The sequence below is a fragment of the Rhineura floridana genome, chromosome 9 (assembly GCF_030035675.1).
Source record: "Rhineura floridana isolate rRhiFlo1 chromosome 9, rRhiFlo1.hap2, whole genome shotgun sequence".
In the NCBI taxonomy this organism is placed as follows: domain Eukaryota; kingdom Metazoa; phylum Chordata; class Lepidosauria; order Squamata; family Rhineuridae; genus Rhineura; species Rhineura floridana.
The window spans coordinates 101,787,168-101,810,119 of NC_084488.1; the positions used below are offsets into that span (position 1 = coordinate 101,787,168).

Sequence of the window (22,952 nt, forward strand, 5' to 3'; positions counted from 1 at the left end):
AAAAACAGGGGCCAGGGATCAGGTTTTTGTCTTGTCTTCAGGAGAGGTCCTGTTCTCCAGAAAATGTAGCTAGCTCTTTGCTTGTATGATAATCAATTCCATTAACCATTAAACTCATTTTCTATAATAGGGACTATAATCTGAATAAATTAAGATTATAACTTAAAATAATACATTATCTCAATTCTGGTGTACTGGTATTTGCATCAACAGATTGACTTCCTTTATTCCCAGGACCAAGAACCTAGACTGAGAAAGGTGAAGGGCTAGCTGCGAGTCAGATGCTATGATTAAATTGAGACTACACCGTCAGTGAAATTAGATTTAAATTCCTTCAATGCAAAGCATATATTCTACTACTTCTGAGCTATAGTCCTTTCCCCTGATGTCAGTAGCTTACAGTGCATTGGGTGTTGTTAGGCAAGCATGTTGCATGACCCCCTGGCCACAGCACTCAATAGCTGTTGAGCCCAGGCCCTCTCATGAGGAGCAGGGAGGGGGAAGGCATGAGTTTCAGGTGCCACAGCAGTTAGAAAGCATGGATGTTCCAGTTGTTGTTGAGGCTAGTCCCGACCTTGAGGAGGAGAGCAAGCTTGCCACCCTATCAGTTCCCACGGATAGCCCTGCCCTCCGAGGAGACAGCCCTCTGCCTCCATGCACACCCCCAGGACTGTTAAGGGATGCTCCTGAGAAAGCAGTAACTCCTCCTTCAATAAGCAGGGTCCTAGAGACGCCCGATGCTTTCCCGCCCGCTGCTCCCCAACCTGCCAATAAGGAACCTGTTCTGTCCGATGAGGCTTTGGATGTTCGCCCCCCTTCACCACGCACACGACGTCTGGAGAAGTGGACGGGGCAGAGGGCATGTGTGCGCAGGAGTGAGAGGTTACGCTCGAAGACCTTCCCTATTTAAGTCTGCTGTGTTCAGAATTGGGCGCTGAATCAACTCCTTCCACATGTTGCAGAGCATGTCTAGAGTGTAGTTAGGAAATTGTAGTGAGTTAACATAGGGTTTCCTATGAGGCGCGCTGCCTTTGATGTATCAATTACTTTAATAAAACAAGAATTGATTGCACCCTTGTCTCAGCCTCGTGAATCCCGCTCTGAACAGGACAATAGCTATGATATGGTATTGCCCTGAAATTACAGAAGAGATCACCATAGGGCATGGCCAGAACAACCCATTAGGAACCAAATATTCCTTGTAAATTTCCCTAATTCTGTTCTGCCAGACCCTATCCTAGGAAGAATCTATTGACATACCAGTGGTAGAGCATCTGCTTTGCATGTAGAAGTCCCAAGTTCAACCCCTAGAATCTCCAGGTAGGGCTGGGAGTATTCCCTGCACGAAAACCTACAGAGTCACTGCAAGTCAGTGTAGACAGTACTGAGCTAGATGAACTAAAGGTCTGGCTCAGCATAAGGCAGCTTTTTATGCTCTAATCTTTTCAGTGCACACTGGCTTAAATGTGGTAGGTTTGTGAGGCCTTCAATATCACAGTGTCTGTATGGAGATATATCAGAACCAGTCATTATAATGGGTGTTGGAACTTCTGCTTCTATCCCTTGTTGTAAACCAAGTATCTCAACAAGAGATAATATGGCTTGGTGAAATTGTGCCTTTTCCTATCAAACATACCCTTTGTGATGGATGTTGGGATCAAAATGTATTGCATTATGCCATCAGTTACATGATGCCTGCACTATACCAATTTTGATGTGCTTTATCTATCAAACCTGGTAAAATTTATATCCAAACAGATGTTTATTACACCATGTGACACATTTTATATCCAATATGTGATCTATGGTCTTCATTTTGGCAGGCTGCGCAATATATCTTTTCTGTAAGCGCTTTTATTTGTTCTTATATATGTTTTGCCATATTTTATGTCCCAACAGATCTCCATTTTTTCCTTACAGCTCAACTCAAGAAGAAGGCCATGTGTAAAAATTCTTACGGTCCAATTCCCTTTTTGGTGCACATGAAAGCAAAATGTCATCCTACCTATTGACACTTGATTTCAGTTGGGAGAAGACTTGCCATTCTGTTAAGATTTGTGCCTTCCATCTCAATGAACTTGGCTGATTTGTGAAACAGAAACCAGAACAGATGGTGGAAAAAGAAACCAGAATTAATGGTGAATAGGGTATTATTGGCAGAACAGAACATTTCTCTACCCATTATGGGACAGGTTCACTCTCACAGATTGCTTTTGGGATCAGCTATGAATCTATGAGCCTACGGCCATACTACCCTGAACAAGCCCAATCTTGTATGATCTCAGAAGCTAAACTGGGTCAGGCCTGGTTAGTACTTGGATGGAAGACCACCTGGGAATACTGGGTGCTGTAGGCTTGGAGGAAGGCAATGGTAAACCACCTCTGAATACCTCTTACCATGAAAACCCTATGAAGCCATAAATCGTAATCGACTTGAGGGCATATAACAACGACAAATGAATCTATGGTCACAGAACAGGGATGGGAAACCATTTTCAGCATAAGGGCCCATTTCCTTCTGGGTGAACTTCCAAGGGCCACATGGCAGTGGTAGATGGGACCATAGGCAAAAACGGGCAGAGCAACAAACGTAAAATTTTCCTTTGTAGCGTAGGTTAATTTCTACATACACACACCTCTCTCTCTTCTCCATCTGGACAAACAAGAGGCACAATAAGAGTTCAAGGATATATTCCAGCCAGGCAAAAACACGGACTGTGAATCAGGGCCAAGGAGGGTTGTGGCCTGGGGAGAGATGGTGTGGCCTGGAGAGTGTTCCGAGGGCCAGACAGAGAGACCTGGAGAGACACATCTGCCCTCTGGGCCTGAGCCTCCCCACCCTTGTCCTAGCAGCTCAGGTATCAGCTGTTGCCAGGGGTGCTTTCCATGAGGTTAGTCAAACTTACAGACTGTGACTGCCACCCCAAATACATCATACCCAGGGAGGCTATGGCACTGGGGAACCACACATCCCCAGACTAAGCATTCACCCCATCTCAGGCTCTTGACAGTCACCACCGGACCTCAAAGGCAGAGATGACAATGGGCTCATGCTGAAGCCCTGACTCAGTGACAGATTTCACAGACTGATGCCTCTCTTCACTTGGGGCTGCTTCGGAGCAGGATATCAGCAACAGCCCCTGTTCCAAAAGAGAGCTGGGCCCTCTGAAGCCTCAGGAAGAGGTGGGGCAGAAGGACCCACTAAACTGTTCAGTTACTGTTGCATATCCATAAGGAATGCTCTTAGCTTGTGCCCTGCTCATGCAAGTCTTGTTGCCCATGTCTGGCTGGGCAGTGCTCCTGCTGATCCAGGCTTTCTCACCTAGAACTTCCCTGCTGCTTAAATTCTGCCAAAACCATCCCTGTCCACATTAGCACATGGCATGGTGGGGAGGAGGTGCTTCCTTGACCTCCTAGCAGGTAAGTTCCTGCTGCTTATCAGGAGGAGGAGGAGGGCTGATGCAGCAAGAGGGTGGCATGATGCAAATGCACCAGCAGGAGAGCTGGATTGGCTATGCTGGTGCATTTGCACCACATTGCTGGGAGGTCAAGTAAACACCTTTGCCCTACCACACCATCCACTACTGGTTGTCTCCCTGGTGCAGAGGGACACTGTGGAGGGGATAGTCCCAACACAAACAGCTAGGGGCTTCCCGCTAACAACATGGCTTCAGGCATCACATAAGTATGAGAGACTATGTGTACAAGAAAAGTGTTGTGCCGTGCATTATTTTTATTCATGCGTACAACATGCTTACAAATACAACTGCAAAGATATTCCATCTTGTGGACACAGTAGTGAGCAACTCATGCCCTCTAATTTATGTCCCAACCAAAGCCCATTGGTAGCAGTGCAGGCTTGTATTGTACAGAGGCATATCTATTGCTTTTATTATGGATGCATTGTATTTTGTACTCTTCTTGATATATTACTGGTTATTTATGTGCCACTCCATGCTATACTCCACAGAATACACACAGTATGCTTGATTTGATTAAAAAGCATTCCTGGGGGGATAGGGAGTAACCTACATACACCAATCAACCAGCCAGTAGTAGGAAAGTAGAAGCTGAAGAAAGCAATAAACAATTCCCTCCCACCAAGGCTTTGGCATCAAACTCAGAAAGGCCTGATGTTAATCTCGACCCCCTTCTTCTGCAGCCTAGGAAGGAAATAAAATGTGATTGTAGCCCTGATAAGATACTCTCAGACACACTTTTTCAGACACTCCCCCCCATATATCAACTATTACAAGGAAATTGATTTACAAAGCCATATTTTTGAAGTAGAAAGTCTTGCCATCTATTGCAGAGTAATTTCTTTAGTAAAAATATTAAATATATTGGGAGCACAATCCACAGGAGGGGTCACTGGGGGGCTAAATGCAGCCCTCTTTCATTTCCCCTCAGCAGCCATGCACACATACTTAACTGAAGACTGGCTCTCACTTATCACAGGAGGCCAATGTGCACCTCCTGTTTATTAATTATTAGAGAGCGCCCTCTCTATGCTCCGGCATTGTGGAGCCTGGTTTGCACCTTGGTACACCAGTGAGCTAAGGGTAATGAAGCAGGCTAGATGACAGCTAGAGCACAAGTGGCGAAAGATGTGCTGTGAGACTGACTGGGCACGAGTAAAACATCATAACCATGTCTACTGTGTGGTGGTGAGGGTGGCAAAGAAGGCCCACTTCTCTGCCTCCATCTCATCCTCAAGTAGCCATATAGTGGAGCTTTTCCGTATTGTCAGGGGTCTGTTAACATCAACTCCAGGAAATGCAGTTTCAGACCCTTCAGAGGCCCACTGTGAATTGTTTGCAAGGCACTTTGAGGGTAAAGTTGCTCACCTTCATAGCAGTCTTGATGCCCTATCCACATCTACTGTAGTCCCCAATGTGGGGTCCAGTGCAAAGTCTGCTGCAACTTCTTGGGAATGGTTTCAGTTGATACGACCTGATGATGTAGACAAGGTGCTTGCGATGATGCAGCCAGCAATGTGTCCTCTCTTGACCCTTGCCCTTCTTGGCTTATTAACACTTGCTGAGGGGGTGTGACTGAGTGGATCCAGGGTGTGGTCAACACATAATTGCAGGAGGGAGTGGTTCCAGCCACCCTAAAAGAGGCAGTGATCCAACTGCTCCTGAAAAAGCCCACCCTGGACCCATTGGTCTGCAACAATTCCAGCTGGTCGCAAATACCCCCTTCTTAGGGAAGCTGATTGAGAGGGTTGTGGGGCAGCAATTGCAAGTACTCTTAGATGAAACAGATTATCTTGACCCATTCCAATCTGGGTTCAGGCCTGGTCATGGGACTGAATTGGTCTTGGTTGCCCTGATAGATGACCTTTATTGAGAGAAGGATGGGGGAGTGCGACCCTGTTACTCTTACTTGATCTCTCAGTGGCTTGTGATACCATTGACCATGGTATCCTTCTGGGGCAACTTGGTGAGAATGGTATTGGAGGCATTGTTTTACCATGGTTCCGATCCTATCTCCAAGGTCGTTTTCAGAGAATAGAATTGAGCGACTGTCTTTCGGCCCCCTGGCAGTTGTGCTGTGGGATGCCGTAGGGTACCATCTTGTCCCCCATGCTGTTTAACATCTATAGGAAGCCCTTGGGAGCGGTCAACAGGAGATTTGGGGTGAGGTGTCAGCAGTACGTTGAAGATACCAGCTCTATTTCTCTGTAACATCTGAATCAGGAGAGGATGTGCAAGCCCTGGACCGGTGCCTGGACTCAGTGGTGGGCTAGATGAGGGCAAATAAACTGAGTCTCAATCCTAGCAAGATGGAGGCGCTGTTGGTTGGTGGTTCCCAAGTTCAAATAATTGGTGAGCTGCCTGCTTTGGATGGGGTTGTACTCCCTCTGAAAGAGCAGGTTAATAGTCTGGCAGTGCTCCTGAATCCATCTTTGTTGCTAGAGGCCCAGGTGACCTCAGTGGCTAGGAGTGCCTTTTACCAGCTTCAGCTGGTAAGATAGCTGTGGCTGTTTCGGGACTGGGAAAGCCTGATCACAGTTGTCCATGCACTGGAAACCCCAAGGCTGGATTACTGTAATGCGCTCTATGTGGGGCTGCCCTTGAGGTTGGTCCAAAATCTGCAGTTGGTGCAAAATGTGGCGGTGAGACTGCTCACTGGGGCAAGGTATTGCCAACATGTCACCCCGCTGCTGAAAGAATTGCACTGGCTGCCCATTTGCTGCCGGGCCAAGTTCAAGGTTCTGGTTTTGGTATACAAAGCCCTATACAGCTCGGGACCAGGATACCTGAAAGACCGTCTTATCCCTTATATACCCAGTTGATCACTATGCTCTGCGTTTGAGGGCCTCCTGCAGATACCATCTTATCAGGAGGTCCACTGTGCACAACATAGGAAATGGACCTTTAGTGTGGCGGCACCTACCCTGTGGAATTCCCTCCCCTTAAATATTAGACAGGCGCCACCTGTTATCTTTTCAACGCCTACTGAAGACCTTCTTCTTTCAACAAGCCTTTTACGTTGAGACCTTATCCAAGTTTGTGTCTGTGCTGGAAATGCTTTTTAATATGTTTTTAAACCTTTTTTTTTTACTTACAAGATCTGAACAGGGTGGTTCGTGACAGATGCTATTGGAGGTTGCTGATTCATAGGGTCGCTGTAAGTCACAATTGACTTGAAGACACGTAACAACAAAAACCTTTTTTTAAAAAAAAGAATATGTTTTTAACCTTTTTTAAGATGTCTTGAAAGCTTTTAAAAATGTTTTTAAAGATGTTTTAATGTACTTTAAAGTGTGTTTTTATGATGTTTTAAAGTGTTTTTAGTGCTTTTGTTTGCCGCCCTGGGCTCCTGCTGGGAGGAAGGGCAGGATATCAATCAAATAAATCAAATCAAATCAAATAAATAAATCTACTCCTTTTCTTGTTCTGTAGAGCCCTGGCTTGCAAATTACTCCAGGCTCCAAAAGGCTGATCAAACAAAGGGAAGAGCTCTACTGAACTCTGAGGATCTAGGAGTTCTGGGAGAGTGTGTGTGTATTTGTGTGTGTGTGTAGATCATGCTCTAAATAAATTTTATTACAACTGTTAAATAAGTTCAAGTGAAAACATACTAAAACCCTTGAATTTAGTTTCCCTATTTCTATCAACTCAAAATTTATGAATACAGGCCTGTCTCTGATGCAAGACACAAGGACATCCTGTCCAACCCTGTAACTCAGTGTTCTCCTACACACACTTATCCAAACTGGAAAATCTATCTGTCTGTCTGTCTGTCTATTATTTTATTTATTATTTTATTTATATCCCACCCTTCCTCCCAGCAGGAGCCCAGGGCAGCATTGAATGGAGAGAGAAGAGAGAGAGAATGGAGAGAGAAATGGAGAGTATTGGCACTACTCATCAGCCTTAGGGGAAACATTGTATTTAGCGGTAGGACCCAGGGCCAAGGGAAAGGAGGTCACATGAAATCAGAAGGAGAAATACTGCACGCAGGATCAGTCAACAAGAGGCACTGTATGCTGTTGGTGGGAAAGCATTCAGAGAGGTGAAGATTGCTGCACATATTGAATCAAAACAACCAGTCAGATCTTAGGAAGCCATTTGATACCAAGTCAGATTATTAGCCCACCAAGCTCAGTATTGTCTACAACAGCGATGGCCAGCATGATACCCTCCATATGATGTAGACTGCAACTCTCATCAGCCCCAGCCAGCCTGGCCAGTACTCAGGGATGATGGGAGTTGTAGTCCACATCATATGGAGGGCAGTCTGCTGGCTATCTCTGCCCTATACCCATGGTATCAGGCATGGTTCTTTCCCAAACTTACTTAGGAAAGCTGGATATTCAACCTGCGACTTTCTATATGGAAAGCATGTGCTCCACTACTGAGTTACAGCGCTTCCTCAGATTTGGTGCATCTTCCAAAGTTTTAATATTGGCTGTAAAAAACCTTCTCTGACATTTTCAGTCAATTGGGGTTATAAACCATCCTGTGGTTCCTTATGAACATCAAAACTGAACATGTTTCTCAAGGAAAAAAATTGTCTCAAATAGGATTCCATCATATACTTGAACAAGCACCAGGCCCTGACAACAATAACAGCAAAGGAAAAAAGGGGGACCCGGCTATTGTACAAACAATGGGGGGGAAAGTATGTGGTGCAATCTCCTCATTGAACTTCACTTTCCTAGTAAAGCATGTCCGAGTGACACTGCAGAATGTGGTGTTCTCCAGATGGTGTTGGATTCCAATTCTCATCAGTCCTTGCCAGGATGGCCAATGGTTGGAGATTATAGGAGGTGTAGTCCAACCACACCAGGAGGACACCAGGCTCGCCACTCCTATTTAGGAAGGCTCTGTCAATTTCAGTTGTCTCATTTTTTTCATTTTCCCAATCTTAAATTTGGCTCTCCACATTTCTGCAGAAATTTGAGGTTTTATTTTTAAAAAAATCCTCATGAAAATTCTCCAGCATTATAGCAAGATTTTCTCCTACTATTAACACATTTTTGTGTGCAGTTGTGACTAATGTACACATTTTTGCAAGCCATTTCTCATAATATAATGAATTTTCGTATGTTATTTTTACTAATATTTTAATTTATATGCACACCTTTCCCTAATATATGCACTCTTGCAAACATTACTTAGTTGGACAACTGCATCACAAAATTGAGATAAGTGTGAATTTTTAAGGGTGTCTGTTTTGGTTCTCATGTTGATTTGGAAAGTGCAAATTTGATAAGTTAAGTTTTAAATACAAACTGAATCAAATTTCTCCCCCATTCCAGCTCCTGTTGCATTTATTGCTTGAAAATATTTGTACACCACATTTCCTTTGAAATCATAAGGCAGCTTATAGTAAAAAAAAAATACACTAACATTACAAATACAAAATAAAACAACAGCCAGTAGCCCAGGGCAGACATAAAATTAATAAATACAAGTAATTGGTGTAGAAGACTCTGGAAGACTCTGGGCTTATCTGGACAATCACCAAAGGGTGAGATATAAATTCAACAAATAATAATAATAAATGCCCCAACTTCCTTTCTCCAGTTCAACAATTGTCATGCTACACAGTCACAAAAAGCATATTTCTGTTACAAGTATACATTCTCCTAGCTACACCATTATAATGTAAGCACAGTGTGATGGCTTGGTGAAGTTTAGCATTTAGCAGCAGATTTATGGCAGAAACAGACACACTGAATATGTCCCTACCACAGTAGGTTTGACACTTCTTCACTAGTAACTCCGCATTTAATTTCATTACTGTTGGAAGATTCAGCAGTGGTTCTAAAGAACATCTCAGTGAAATCTGCTTTCAAGGGATAGCGCAAGTGGTCATGGAAATAAAACGGCTTCTATCATCCCTGGCAGAAATTTCTGTTAGGACATGCTGATCAAGTGCAGCATTCTTTAGCTAACGCCATTACAGTGGCCCATATACAGCATGAAATTATGGCTTCATGAATTAGAATGAGGAAGGCTAAGTTAAAAAAAAAAGCAGGCTCAGATAAGAAAGCAGCAATATGAAGGCTGCAATGCTATAAATGCATAGCGGAGGAAGTCCCACTGAATTTAGTGGGGCTAAAGAACATATGAAGAACCATGTTGGATCAGGCCAGAGGCCCATCTAATCTTGCATCCTGGTCTTACAGTAGCCAAACAGAAACCCACAAGTAGGATCTGAGCACAAGAGCACTCTTCCCACTTTTGATTCCCAGCAACTGGAATTCAGAGGCATACTGCCTATGACAGTTGGGCTAGAGCACAACAATTGTAGCTAGTAGCCACAGATAGCCTTATTCTCCGTAAGGGCTGTTTCTCCCACAAGCCAAGGTGAGCTCCTTGGCTTAGGTGGAAGATTGGGAGGAGTGACAGGTCACATCCCCCTGCCCATCTGCTGCATCCTGGCCAACCAGGGGCGTCACTACCAGGGTGCGGAGGGTGCGGCCCGCACCTGGGTGTCACCATGACGGGGGTGAAACCCAGAGCCGCCCCGCCCCACGCCGTTGCCCGGCAAGGCTGCTCCAACTCCTCCTTGGAGGCGGGTGGGTGGGCAAGACTGGGAGCAGCGTCGGCGGGGCGAGGGAGGCGTGCCAGCATTCCCAGGCCTTCTCTGGCTGGGTGCCCCTCCGGCACGCGCCCTCCCAGGGGCATGGATGGGGTGGCTGGCCTTGAGTGCGCATGTGCGCACACAAGCCCAGCCACCTCATCCATGCCCCTGGGAGGGCACGCACCAGAGGTCTGCACCCCCCTGCACTCCCGCTAGTGACACCGCTGTGGCCAGCTGCAGGGCTGCCTGGAGGCTCATGGGAAGTAATGGACTGGGGGGACTGCACCACTCACTTGACCTCCATTGCTGTAACATACCAGGACAGAGAAGGGGAGGGGCACGGTGGAGGTGAGATTGGTGTGCTAGCAGGAGCACTGGATTGGCTCCACCCGCATGTTTGGACTGCACCAACCTCACTCCTCCCAGAATACTGCAGCGACTCAGCCAGGTGGAGGTCAGTGAGTAGGGCAGCCTGTCCACATCATCCACTGGTGCCCAGGAGCCTGTCCACCTTGTCTAAGAAAGAAAAGGCCAGGCGTGGGGCCTGGGCATGCCTGCCAGCGGCTGCTGCCTAAGAGCATTGCTGGTGCTTTGCCACAGAGGCAAAATATACTGTCCAAAGTTTAACAGCTTACAGTTAAACCTGAGGTGGTTTTTTTTGCAGCTGCATCAAAGTGTATGGCAACCCTCCTAAGGGCACTCTGGGGACGTCTCACCCAGCCTGTCATCCGAATGCCTTGCTTTGAGGATCCTACTCCACAGATCGGGTCCTTCCTTCGACTGAGGAATTTAGTGGCAAGATATCCCCAGGGAGCTTGCAGCAGCACCCATGCTGCCACCACTGTGAGCAAAAGCTATAGAAAGAACAGCATCACATGTGGTGCCAGCGGGGTCATGGTGCAGAAGGCAGTGGCAGAATTTTATTTAGGGTTATTTATTTAAGGTTATCTTATCCTGCTCTTTAATTCATGATATCTGGGCAGGTTACAACCAATTAAAACAAAACAACCCCCAAACAGCAAAACAAATCAATACATACCTAAGTTCAACTGACAAAACAACTGCATGATCAACCCTACATCATCTTATGTAGCTCTGCTCTAGGAATGGAAATTAGATTCAGCTCCTGTTTAAATTCGAGTTCAACAGATCTGTACTTTCTGAAACAATATGAGAACCAAAACAAAGCCATCCTTCACAATTCACACTTATCTGAATTTTGCAATGCAATTCTCCAACCAAACAGTGCTTACAAAAATGCACATACTAGGGGAACATGCCTATAGAAATGAATGTATGAGTGAAAATAACATACAAAATGCATAATATTAGGAGAAATGGCTTGCAAACTGTGTATGTTAGTCAAAACCGCATACAAAAAATGTTTATTAGGAGAAATGTGCACTAAAATGCTGAAGAATTTTCAAGAGGAGTTTTCAAAAAAAAGAATTCACAAATTATGGGGTTTATGCAGAAACGTAGAGAACCGAATGTAAGACTGGAAAAATGAAAAACAGAGAGAACCAAAGCTGGCAGATCCTTCCTTCTTTACTCAACAAAGCAGCAAAAATGTTTATGTGCAACCTGCAGAGACTGGGGCAAACAGGTGGTCTTTACCTTGTGCCAAAATGTCAACAGTGTTGGCCCCTCTTGCACTTTTCAGGGAAGGGTATCCCATAACTGGGCTGCCACTGCAGTGGAAACATTTGTGCACCGGAATGTCATGGGTTGGCCCTGCCTGCTGTTCAGTGGATATGAACAGGATGGCACTGGAAGGCATCATTTCTGATTTACTAGCCACTGCCAAACTGTGTGACTGCCACACTATTCTCTTCTTATTAAATTGTCAATAATGGGCAAATTCATTTATAACAACAACAACTACTACTACTACTACTACTACTACTACTACTATTAATTTTAGTCTAGAGCAAGGAGAGTAAAAAATGACATTGACAACTTGACTCCCTGTGAAACTTTGTTGTTGTTGCTGCTGCTAATGTTATTGTAGGTATGTATTTATTTCATTTGTTAGCCACCTAATACCAGCTGGTCTCTAGGTGACCTACAACAGATTTAAAACATACACAAATGTAAAACAAGCATCATAGATAAAAATACGCACAGTCAGTAAAACTCATCAATATGTTCAAAGCCATACTTAATAGTCAACGAAAACTTAAAACTCATTAAATAACAAAAAATAATAACTAGGACAGTACACATCAATGTTGGCGTGTGTGCGTTGTTGTGTGAAACAGCATACATTACTTTGGAATTAAGTTGAGCAAGAAACTTCTTCAGAGCATGTTAAGAGTCTTATTGAAAGACATTAAGGCCAGAGGCTTAAGAGTAAATACATGTAGAGATTCTTCAGTCACCCCCCTTCTGGTACATCTCTCTCCATAGATAAACACAAAAGACAGCCTCTCAGCTCAGAGGCTTAATTCAGAAGAGGACAACACACAGACTCTTAGAACTTTCTCAGTTGCTATCAGATGGCTACCATAGCAACGGCCCTGGCAGTCCGTTCCCAGACAGGGCATAGACATAACTCCCCCTTAACCAAAGTTACGTCTTCAAACTTGCAGGCTTCATGGAAAACTACTAGAGACAGTAATGCCTACTGGTCACCAGCCCAACAGCCTCCCTTTTTTCCATTAAGACTGCAAAATACACATGAAATACATCTCCATAATACATAGTCATACAGTCATACATTTTCAGTTCAGTACAGTTCAAAATTACATCTCAGTACAGTTCAAAACTTTATTCACTCAAACTTTGGTTCATTCCAAGCCTTGTCACCAGTTTGCCAAATTTCTCCTCACACAAAGGCTTGGTCATTATGTCAGCCACCATGTTGTTAGTGTCACAAAATTTTAGGTTAACAAACCCCTGCTGCACACAATCCCTTACGTGAAAGTATCTGACACTAATATGTTTTGTTCTCTTGGTATGAGCTTCTGATGTGGCTATCTTAATGCAGGTCTGATTGTCTTCATATACAGTAATCGGAAATTGCATATCAATGCCTATCTCCTGCATGAGCATTGCGAACCATTGTAGCTCATTACAGGCCTGTGATAGGGCCACATACTCGGCTTCTGCACTTGATGTTGCAACCACATTTTGTTTCTTGCTACTCCAGTCAATGCATGACCCGTGCCACATCACAACTATGCCAGAGGTTGACTTACGACTGCTCAGCTCCCCTGCATGATCTGCATCCACAAAACATTAAGACCTCCTGTCTTTGCTCCTGACAAAACCAGACTCTTTGTCTTCGTGCCTTTCAGATAACGCACTATCCTTTTAATCCCTTACCAGTCAGCCTCTGAAAGATGCTCTACCTTCCGGCTTAAAATACTGACTGCATTACATATGTCTGGGCGAGACACCTTCACCAAATATTGCAATTTCCCTATTATGCGCCTGTACTTCTCAGGATCTGTACAAGGCGTCTCCTGCACATTCTGTTGGAAAGCCACAACCATTGGAGTCTTCACAACATTGCATTCTGTCATGTTGCATTCTTCTATGATCTGATTTATTTTACTTTCCTGACTCAATGTTATGCTTCCGTCTTCTGCACGCACAATATCCGTGCCTAAATAGTGTGTGACAGGCCCCAAATTCTTTGTGTCCACCTGCCTGCCCAGTTGCTCATTAAATTCTTGTTCCTCTTGCTGCTCATGATAAAAATACATGATGTCATCAACGTAAACTGCACAGAACGTGGTTTTCATCCCCTGTCTCTTTATATACACACATGGATCTGCCTTGCATCTTTGGAATCCCATTCCATGCAACACTCTGTCCAATTTCTCATTCCAGCAGCGTGCACTTTGCCGCAGTCCATATATTGATTTATGCAGTTTACACACGAACCCTTCCTTTGACACAGAACCCGGAGGCAGTTCCATATATATCTCCTCTCTTAAATCACCATGTAGGAATGCCGTCCCTATATCGTAGTGATTTACACTCATGTTCTGCATCGCTGCCAGCTTCAGCAGCACACGAATGGACTCATGTTTCACAACCGGGGCGAAAACAGCATCATAATCTGTCCCATGCTGCTGGGTGAATCCCTTGGCAACCAAACGTGCCCTGTACCTCTGTACTTCCCCGGAACTTGCTTTCTTCTTCTTAAACACCCATCAGCAACCTATGGCCTTTTTACCCATGGGTAACTTTACTAAAGTCCATGTGCCATTCTTTTGCATGGCTTGTAATTCTTCCTGCATGGCCTGCTGCCATTTGTGCTGCTCTGCCTCAGGCATCAGCCTGATTGCTTGAAATGATGCTGGCTCTTCTAGTTCTCTGTGAACTTCCTCCATCTGGGCAGTGAATACCGACGGCATGCCTTTTACGGCTGTCTGTTTACAGCCCTGACCGTCATTCCCTTTCCGCCCCATTGAACTCAAGGCATCAGCACACTTCACACCCATGGACATTTTAAACTGTGAATCATTAAGGCTTCCCTGCAAACACACTTGATCTCCCCTCATTACAAGACATTGGTATTTGTGGAACAAAATTGAATAATTACAACTCACCAGTTTGCCCACTGATAAAATATTATGAGCCAATTCCGGAACAAACAAACAGTCTGTCATTAGTCCAAGTTTGTCAAATTTCACCAGACCTTTAGCTTTTACGGATTTCCGTGATCCATCAGCAAGTAAAACAAAGTCTTTCACTTCTTCTGAAACGTAAAACAAATGTCTGTCTTTAATTAATATATGGCTTGCTCCGCTGTCGACAATAAAGTTAATTTGTTCCAAGTCTTTAGACTTCTGTTTACAAACAAAGTTCACACTTCCTTGCTTCAAGCCTCCGTCCCTGGAGTTTCGCTTGATTGCACAATCTTTACGGAGATGCCCACGGGCCCCACAGGCAAAACAAGACTTCAGCTGCTGCTGCTCCCGCTTGTTTTCCTGTCTGCTTTCGACAGCCTGCTCCGGTTCGGCACATTTCTCCTCCTTGCTTCTGACAGCCTCCATCAGCTGGGCTCTCTGCGCCTCCTGCCTCCGCTGCCATTCCTGGGACAAATCCTGCAACGCGTCCCAGATCTGTTTAGCTGACGGCTCATCTCTCACACACATCAGTTGAGAATCCGATAGAGCCAATATTATAAGAACATAAGAACATAAGAAGAGCCTGCTGGATCAGGCCAGTGGCCCATCTAGTCCAGCATCCTGTTCTCACAGTGGCCAACCAGGTGCCTGGGGCAAGCCCGCAAGCAGGACCCGAGTGCAAGAACACTCTCCCCTCCTGAGGCTTCCGGCAACTGGTTTTCAGAAGCATGCTGCCTCTGACTAGGGTGGCACAGCACAGCCATCATGGCTAGTAGCCATTGATAGCCCTGTCCTCCATGAATTTGTCTAATCTTCTTTTAAAGCCATCCAAGCTGGTGGCCATTACTGCATCTTGTGGGAGCAAATTCCATAGTTTAACTATGCGCTGAGTAAAGAAGTACTTCCTTTTGTCTGTCCTGAATCTTCCAACATTCAGCTTCTTTGAATGTCCACGAGTTCTAGTATTATGAGAGAGGGAGAAGAACTTTTCTCTATCCACTTTCTCAATGCCATGCATAATTTTATACACTTCTATCATGTCTCCTCTGACCCGCCTTTTCTCTAAACTAAAAAGCCCCAAATGCTGCAACCTTTCCTCGTAAGGGAGTCGCTCCATCCCCTTGATCATTCTGGTTGCCCTCTTCTCAACCTTTTCCAACTCTATAATATCCTTTTTGAGATGAGGTGACCAGAACTGTACACACTATTCCAAATGCGGCCGCACCATAGATTTATACAATGGCATTATGATATCGGCTGTTTTATTTTCAATACCTTTCCTAATTATGGCTAGCATGGAATTTGCCTTTTTCACAGCTGCCGCACACTGGGTCGACATTTTCATCGTGCTGTTCACTACAACCCCGAGGTCTCTCTCCTGGTCGGTCACCGCCAGTTCAGACCCCATGAGCGTATATGTGAAATTAAGATTTTTTGCTCCAATATGCATAATTTTACACTTGTTTATATTGAATTGCATTTGCCATTTTTCTGCCCATTCACTCAGTTTGGAGAGGTCTTTTTGGAGCTCTTCGCAATCCCTTTTTGTTTTAACAACCCTGAACAATTTAGTGTCGTCAGCAAACTTGGCCACTTCACTGCTCACTCCTAATTCTAGGTCATTAATGAACAAGTTGAAAAGTACAGGTCCCAATACCGATCCTTGAGGGACTCCACTTTCTACAGCCCTCCATTGGGAGAACTGTCCGTTTATTCCTACTCTCTGCTTTCTGCTTCTTAACCAATTCCTTATCCACAAGAGGACCTCTCCTCTTATTCCATGACTGCTAAGCTTCCTCAGAAGCCTTTGGTGAGGTACCTTGTCAAACGCTTTTTGAAAGTCTAAGTACACTATGTCCACTGGATCACCTCTATCTATATGCTTGTTGACACTCTCAAAGAATTCTAATAGGTTACTGAGACAGGACTTTCCCTTGCAGAAGCCATGCTGGCTCTGCTTCAGCAAGGCTTGTTCTTCTATGTGCTTGGTTAATCTAGCTTTAATAATACTTTCTACCAGTTTTCCAGGGACAGAAGTTAAGCTAACTGGCCTGTAATTTCCAGGATCCCCTCTGGATCCCTTTTTGAAGATTGGTGTTACATTTGCCACTTTCCAGTCCTCAGGCACGGAGGAGGACCCGAGGGACAAGTTACATATTTTAGTTAGCAGATCAGCAATTTCACCTTTGAGTTCTTTGAGAACTCTCGGGTGGATGCCATCCGGGCCTGGTGATTTGTCAGTTTTTATATTGTCCATTAAGCTTAGAACTTCCTCTCTCGTTACCACTATTTGTCTTAGTTCCTCAGAATCCCTTCCTGCAAATGTTAGTTCAGGTTCAGGGATCTACCCTATATCTTCCACTGTGAAGACAGATGCAAAGAATTCATTTAGCTTCTCTGCAATCTCCTTATCGTTCTTTAGTACACCTTTGACTCCCTTATCATCCAAGGGTCCAATTGTCTCCCTAGATGGTCTCCTGCTTTGAATGTATTTATAGAATTTTTTGTTGTTGGTTTTTATGTTCTTAGCAATGTGCTCCTCAAATTCTTTTTTAGCATCCCTTATTGTCTTCTTGCATTTCTTTTGCCAGAGTTTGTGTTCTTTTTTATTGTCTTCATTCGGACAAGACTTCCATTTTCTGAAGGAAGACTTTTTGCCTCTAAGAGCTTCCTTGACTTTGCTCGTTAACCATGCTGGCATCTTCTTGGCCCTGGTGGTACCTTTTCTGATCTGCGGTATGCACTCCAGTTGAGCTTCTAATATAGTGTTTTTAAACAACTTCCAAGCATTTTCGAGTGATGTGACCCTCTGGACTTTGTTTTTCAGCTTTCTTTTTACCAATCCCCTCATTTTTGTGAAGTTTCCTCTTTTGAAGTCAAATGTGACCGTGTTGGATTTTCTTGGCAATTGGCCAGTTACATGTATGTTTAATTTAATAGCACTGTGGTCACTGCTCCCAATCGGTTCAACAACACTTACATCTCACACCAGGTCCCGGTCCCCACTGAGGATTAAGTCCAGGGTTGCCGTCCCTCTGGTCAGTTCCATGACCAACTGATCTAGGGAATAGTCATTTAGAATATCTAGAAACTTTGCTTCTTTGTCATGACTGGAACACATATGCAGCCAGTCTATGTCCGGGTAGTTGAAGTCACCCATTACTACCACATTTCCTAGTTTGGATGCTTCCTCAATTTCATATCTCATCTCAAGGTCTCCCTGAGCATTTTGATCAGGGGGACGATAGATCGTTCCCAGTATTAAGTCCCTCCAGGGGCATGGTATCACCACCCACAACGATTCTGTGGAGGAGTCTGCCTCTTTTGGGGTTTCGAGTTTGCTGGATTCAATGCCTTCTTTCACGTATAGAGCGACTCCGCCACCAATATGTCCTTCCCTGTCCTTCCGATATAGTTTATATCCAGGGATAACCGTATCCCACTGGTTTTCTCCATTCCACCAGGTCTCGGTTATGCTCACTATATCAATGCTCTTCTCTAAGACCAAGCACTCCAGTTCTCCCATCTTGGTTCGCAGGCTCCTAGCATTAGCGTACAGGCACTTGTAAGCAGTGTCTCTCTTCAAGTGTCTTTGCCACTTGTGGTTAGGCCTGTGGTAATTTTGCTCTTCTGAATTTATATCCTGTGCCCCTGCTCTCACAATGCCTACTTCTAGGCCTACCCCTTTTAAAATTTCATCATTTCTTTGGTTTTTATCCCGGGGGGAGGTTTATTCCGAACCGGACCTTTCTCAGCTCCGGTCGGGTTTCCCCCCTCAGTCAGTTTAAAAGCTGCTCTGCTACCTTTTTAATTTTAAGTGCCAGCAGTCTGGTTCCATTCTGGTTCAAGTGGAGCCCGTCCCTTTTGTACAGGCCCGGCTTGTCCCAAAATGTTCCCCAGTGCCTAACAAATCCGAACCCTTCCACCCAACACCATCATCTCATCCACGCATTGAGACTGCGAAGCTGGGCCTGTCTGGCTGGTCCTGCGCGTGGAACCGGTAGCATTTCAGAGAAAGCCACCTTGGAGGTCCTGTCTTTCAGCATCCTACCTAGCAACCTAAAGTTCGCTTCCAGGACCTCACGGCTGCATTTCCCCATGTCGTTGGTGCCAACGTGCACCACGACCACTGACTCCTTCCCAGCACTGTCTACCAAGCTATCTAAACGACGGGCGATATCCACAACCTTCGCACCAGGCAGGCAAAACACCTTGCGGTCTACACGCCCATCACACACCCCACTGTCTATGTTCCTAATGATCGAATCACCCACTACAAGGATCCCTCCACCCCCTGGAGATATATTCTCGGCACGAGAGGATAGCTGCTCATCCCCCAAGGAATGGGTCCCTTCTAAGGGATCGTTTCCCTCTTCCTCAGCTGGATGCTCTCCTTCCCCGAGACCATCGTTGTCCATGATAGCAGGAGAGCTATCATCGTTGGAGTGGGACACAGCTATAACGTCCCTGAAGGCCTCCTCCACACACCTCTCTGCCTCTCTCAGCTTTTCCAGGTCCGCCACCTTGGCCTCAAGGAAATGAAGTTGTTCCCGGAGAGCCAGGAGCTCATTGCACCGAAAGCACACCCACGACTTCTGTCCAACAGGCAGATAGTCGTACATGCTGCAGGCAGTGCAAAACACTGGAAAGCCCCCACACCCCTGCTGGCTTCTTACCTGCATAGTTTTGTTTAAGGTTTATTACGTCAATGGGTTGGAGACTGCGGTTTAGTTGAGGTCAGGGAACAGACGGGCAGAGTGGGGGGCCCTGGCCTCCTCGCCCTGCTGCCGAACTTGCTCTGCTGCTTAACTCGCCTTGACGCTTCGTCAGCTGGGGCTCCCTCTAGCTCGTGGAGCAGGCTCCCTCGCTAGGGTGCTCTGACTTTATGTGTGTGGCTGGTTCCTCCCAGCTACTGCTGCCAGCCAATGATGTATTACTTGAGGCTGATGGCTATCAGCTGGGACTTAACACTTTAGTATTCTCTCAGGCTTCCTTCCTTCCTGAGCGAGGGGCGGGGCTGTTTAAGCTTTTGGCTGCTTTTAATCTAATCAAGAGGCTGCGCCTTCCAGGCAAGTCTTTTGTGTTTGTTGTTTTCCCACCTAGAACAGCCTGACCTTTCTTTAACCTAGGGAAACAGAGCTTGTGGTTGTGTTTCAGGAAGGCTGAAGCTGCCCTTTTTAGCAAGGACTGAGCTGACTCTCTCCCTGTATGTGTCAGTGGAGTTTCCTTTTCCCCCTTCTCTCCGACTGGAATTTAGCCTTGTTTACAGTGTCCCCTGAAGCTTTCCTGCTAGGGTGGTGTTGAAAACTAGCTTTCTATGGGCTTCCTTCTCCTAGGATCTGTCTCCTAAGATATAGGTTCTTTCAGGATTTGGCTCCTAGCTCAGGGTGACCTTGGGCTGCCCTTATTACTTATTGCTCTGAGCTGTTTTACTTCAATTAAATAATGGAATAAATGGGAGCTACTTACCCTCTTTTCGCTCTGCTGCTTAACTCGCCTTGACGCTTTGTCAGCTGGGGCCTTGACGCTTCGTCAGCTGGGGCTCCCTCTAGCTCGTGGAGCAGAGCCTGCGCCCTGTCGTCTCGACGCTTCCAGGCCGCGGTCGGTACCGCCGGGGTTTTTTCCTCAATCACGTCCCATAAATCCTCTGTTATCAGCAAAGCCCGCATCCTCGGCTTCCAGCTGCCAAAATTCTTTTCATTAAGTCGTTCCATCGGCAAGCCTCCCCCAGACAGGTTTACAGCCATGTTGCTCACCTCCGTCTGGTACAATCAATCAAGCTGCCCTCTCTGGAACTCCGTCTGCTGTTCAGACCAGCAACTTACTCCCGTGTAATGCGCTGTGGAGCGTAACCATCCTCTGCTATCACTGTTGGCGTGTGTGCGTTGTTGTGTGAAACAGCATACATTACTTTGGAGTTAAGTTGAGCAAGAAACTTCTTCAGAGCATGTTAAGAGTCTTTATTGAAAGACATTAAGGCCAGAGGCTTAAGAGTAAATACATGTAGAGATTCTTCAGTCACCCCCCTTCTGGTACATCTCTCTCCATAGATAAACACAAAAGACAGCCTCTCAGCTCAGAGGCTTAATTCAGAAGAGGACAACACACAGACTCTGTTAGAACTTTCTCAGTCGCTATCAGATGGCTACCATAGCAACGGCCCTGGCAGTCCGTTCCCAGACAGGGCATAGACATAACTCCCCCTTAACCAAAGTTACGTCTTCAAACTTGCAGGCTTCATGGAAAACTACTAGAGACAGTAATGCCTACTGGTCACCAGCCCAACAATCAAGGGCCAAAGGCCTGAGTGAAGAGGAAGGTCTTTGTCTGACACCTAAAGATGGATAGAGAAGGGTCCAGGTGTTCCTCCCTGGTTGTTTTATGCCGTTTCTTCCTCCAAATAGCCCAGTGAAATTTACATATAGATTTCAAAGAGATCTTCCATCCAGGCAGGTCATAAGGCCAGGCTTGGTTAGCTACAGCAACTTGTATTGTTGAGCGTATTGTTGAGCCTGTTAACTCTGTGTTGGATTGTGTTCAATATCCGGTTTGTCATTTTTGTGTAGCTATTGGCAAACCTATTCTTAGGCACTGAATGAGATGCTGAATGCAGTAGTTTTCCCCTGGTTCTGTTAACAGCAGACACAAGAGACCCTGATTTTCATCAGGAACATCTCTTCCCTCTCCTACCATTGTCCCAACAAAATCCCACACAAAATGGCTATTAGTTCCAGAAGTAAAGCTTCCAGTTGCACAAATGGGAGCTCTTTCTCTCCCACCCCACCCCAGGATTGACAGTAACTTTGGTGAGGTGGGAATTTCATCAGCACCATGGTGCAGGAGGAGATGGCTAATCACCCTTTCCCATGCACCATGGGCTGAAGAAAATCATGCTCCTATGTGTCCTATTAATAGCAACCACACACATAAACATGCACACACAGTGACAACAAAATGCCAATCTCGCAATAAATCTCATCACGTCTAGTTTGGTCTTCACCAAGCCTTCACCAAGCACCAAGCCTTTTAGGATGGGAATGTATTAATACCGGAAAAAAATATTTTCAGACAATCTCTGTAATCCATAGGGATATTGTGGGACTGTACAAACAGCATCTCTTACATTTTTAAACAGCTGTTCATGAATTTTGAAGGCAAAACCATAACCTTTGTAATGCTGGCATCATTCCTGGAATGTATGCTGTTATTACCACTCACCTAACAAGCTCTTACAGAAAGATGCTTCTTTTTTCATCAAGGTCATCCTAGTGGGAATGTCAGCAGCACCCCTGACATCATTGCATAAAACTGCACTGTCATTAAATGGCTGCACATAATGTAGCCTTGGGAGTGCTCTTTATGGTCTCTCTTGCCAATTGGCAGCATCACAAATTCAAGGGATGGAAGTGGTATTTTTGAAAACTGGCCCACCTTTTGATAGCACGTGCCCTACTTTGCTTCTGACACCAATAAAGGTCCCCTTAATTTCTCCCTATAATTAGGTGTGTCTTTTTTCCTGTGTGAATGAGAATAGTTTGCTTTCTACTCTTATGAATATTTTCATTGCAGGGTGCCCTGTAAGCATGCCCCTGAGTATTGTTTGCACCGCAGGGCTGCTGTTCAATATACAGATAACAAAGGTGTTCCCACTCATTAGAAGAAAAAAAACACTAGGCCCATTTTCTGCTATCACTTTCAATCATCATCATAAAATGGCAGTTTTCACCTATTGTTTTAGCATAATGTGGTGTTCTTCTGATACAGCTGCCACACAGTAAAATTTCAAATTATCACATCCACATTCATAATTGATAACAACATTCATTTGCTGTGATGGAGTGTTGGTATAAAAAACATAGTTCAACACTTCATGACTGTGAATTCTATTAAGGATGCACAAAGCAGGAACATGAATGTCCAGAGCAGCGCCAAAACTACAACCCCACTTCACATTTCTGTTGAAAAGCACTGCTCTTGCTGTGTTCATTCACTGATTCTTAATCAGGTGTTACAAACATATTTACATAGTTAAAATGCTTTTCTGTGCCGCTTTCCCCTTTCTTGTATTCACTATCCTTATAACCTCATTGGCTCTCAGTGCTAATTAATCCCTTCAGTTTTGGTGACCTTGTGGGATTATGTTGACAATACTGCAATGCTACATCTATGATGGCCAAAAGACTTGGGGTCCCTACAGCCAATATGGTTAAATCGCAGTGAAAATGAAAACCATGCTGAGGAGCTGCAATAGCAGCCAAGGGAATAAAACAGGTGTTGATAATCTCCTTTCTTTTGGTATCCCTCCCTGCCTCCCTCCCTCCCTGA

The 22,952-nt window shown here is 45.1% G+C and overlaps 1 protein-coding gene and 1 pseudogene across 1 annotated transcript in view; one reads left to right on the top strand and one right to left on the bottom strand.

Moving 5' to 3' along the window:
- The window catches only part of GRID2 (glutamate ionotropic receptor delta type subunit 2), an 887,701-nt gene that overhangs the window by 13,431 nt on the left and 851,318 nt on the right, over positions 1-22,952 (bottom strand). The gene's annotated exons all lie outside the window — the stretch shown is intronic.
- LOC133364643 (5S ribosomal RNA) lies at positions 2,238-2,356 on the top strand (annotated as a pseudogene).